This window comes from Sceloporus undulatus, chromosome 3 (genome assembly GCF_019175285.1).
Source record: "Sceloporus undulatus isolate JIND9_A2432 ecotype Alabama chromosome 3, SceUnd_v1.1, whole genome shotgun sequence".
NCBI lineage: Eukaryota > Metazoa > Chordata > Lepidosauria > Squamata > Phrynosomatidae > Sceloporus > Sceloporus undulatus.
This window is the reverse complement of record NC_056524.1, coordinates 155,949,796-155,952,435: the sequence shown is the minus strand read 5'-3', so window position 1 is coordinate 155,952,435 and position 2,640 is coordinate 155,949,796.

Here is a 2,640-nt window from a genome sequence, read left to right as displayed (position 1 = left end):
AAGAAGAAGAAGAAGAGAAAAAAGAAGAGGAGGAGGAAGATGAAGAAGAAGAAAAAAAGGAGGAAGGAGAGGAAGGAAGGAAGGAAGGAAGGAAGGAAGGAAGGGGGCAGCCAGGTGTGTCTGTGTGCCTGGAGCCTTGGCCTGTGGATCCACGCTCCGCTCTGGGCTCCCAAAACATGCTCCAACTCCCAGAATTCCATAGCACTTGAGCCAAGACAGCAACAAGTTAAAGCGCTGCCAAACCGGGTTGTTATTGCTCCAGTGTGGATGCAGCCCTGAAAGGAAAGGCGCCAGGGAATGACAGCCACCGGAGGGAGGGAAGGTAAAATGGCGGAGGCGCCCCCAGGAAGGAAGGAAGGAAAGAAGGCAGGCAGGCACCCAGGAAGGCATCGCTCACCTCAGGCAGAGCCCGGTCCTCCTTCTCTTCTCGGCCAGAGGCTCCTGCTGCTGCTGCTGCCTCCTCTTCGGAGAAGGAGGGAGACTTCCTGTGAGCAGAAGCAGCGAGGGAAGGAGAAAGAGGGAGGCCTTCAGACCTCCTCCTCCTTAAAGCGATAGGCGCCAGGGCCAGGGCCTCCTCCTCCTCCTCTGCCTCCAGCTGCAAAGGGAGGACCAGGCCCCTCCTCGACCTATACATGGAGGGCCTGCCTGGAGAATGGAGAACATATGGCCAAGGAACAGCTCAAAACACTCGCAGGGATGTAAGGTCCAGGCTCAGTAATCGAGGACCTTCCAGGAGAATGGAGGACGTGACCCAATAACAGATCAAAACACCCCTATAAGTGTAAGATTCAGGGTCAGAAATGGAGGACTTACAAGAAAAATGGAGGACCCATGACCAAATAACAGCTCAGGATACGCTTCCAAGAATATAAGATTCAGGCTCAGTAATGGAGGACCTTCCAGGAGAATGGAGGACATGATTCAATAACAGCCCAAAGCACCCATATAAATGTAAGATACAGGGTCAGGAATGGAGGACCTACAAGAAAAATGGAGGACCCATGACCAAATAACAGCTCAAGATACACTTCCAAGAATATAAGATTCAGGCTCAGTAATGGAGGGCTTTCCAGGAGAATGGAGGATGTGACCCAATAACAGCTCGATAAACCAAAATAAATGTAAGGTACAGGGTCAAAAATGGAGGAGAATGAAGGACATGACCCAGAAACAGCTCAAAACGCTCACATGGATGTAAGATTCAGGCTCAAAATGGAGGGCCTTCCAAGAGCATGGAGGACGTGACTAAATAACAGCTCAGAACACAGATGTTAAATTCAGGCTTGAAATGGAGGACCTTCTAGGAGAATGGAGGACGTGATGCAATAACAGCTCAAAACACTCACATGGATGTAAGAATCAGGCTCAATAATGGAGGGCCTTCAAGGAGAATGGAGGAAGTGACCCAATAATAGCTCAAACCGCCATCGTAAATGTAAAATTCAGGCTTAAAATGGAGGGCCATCCAGGAGAATGGAGGGCATGACCAAATAACAGCTCAAAACACTCATAGGGATGTAAGATTTGGGCTCAAAATGGAGGGTCTTTGAGGAGAATGGAGGACATGACCCAATAAGCTCAAAACACTAATATAAATGTAAGGTTCAGGCTCAGAATGGAAAGCCTTCAAGAAAAACAGAGGACGTGACCAGATAACAGCTCAAAACACTCACAGGAATGTAAGATTCAGGCTCATGATGGAGGGCTTTTGAGGAGAACGGAGGACGTGGCCCAATAACAGTTCAAAACACTGAAATGTAAAATTGAGACTCAAAATGGAGGGCCTTCTAGGAGAGGGGAGGACGTGATCCAATACAGTGGTACCCCGGGATACGAAATACCCACGTTACGAAATTTCCGGGATACGAAAAAATCCCATAGGAAATAACTGTTCCGGGTTACGAAGGTTATTTCGGGTTACGAAAAAATTTTTGGTGCATTTCGGCGCTTTTTCGCACGAAATCGCGGCTTTTCCCCATTAGCGCCTATGGGTTTTTCGGCTTGCGAAGTATTCCGGGTTACGAAAGCGGCGGCAGAACGAATTAATTTCGTAACCCGGGGTACCTCTGTAACAGCTTGAAACACTAAGACTCAGGCTCAGAGATGGAAGACCTTCAAAGAGAATGGAGAATATGATCAAATAACATCTCAAAACATCAATATAATGGTAAGATTCTGGCTCAGAATGCAGTGCCTTGGAGGAGAATTGGAGGATGTGACCCAACAACAAGCTCAAAACATGAATATGAATGTAAGATACAGGGCCTTCGAGGAGAATGGAGGATGTGACCAGATAACAACTCAAGACACTCGCAGGGATGTAAGATTCAGGCTCAATAATGGAGGACGTTCCAGGAGAATGGAGGACATGACCCAATAAAAGATTAAAACACAAGAATGTAAAATTTAGGCTTAAAATGGAGGAACTTTCTGGGAGAATGGAGGAAGTGACCTAATAACAGCTCAAAACACAGGAATGTAAGATTCAGGGTCAAACTGGAGGACCTACAAGAAAAATGGAGGAAGTGACCAAGTAACAGCTCAAAACACTCATAGGGATGTAAGATTTGAGCTCAAAATGGAGGACCTTTGAGGAGAATGGAGGACATGACCCAATAAGCTCAAAACACTAATATAAAT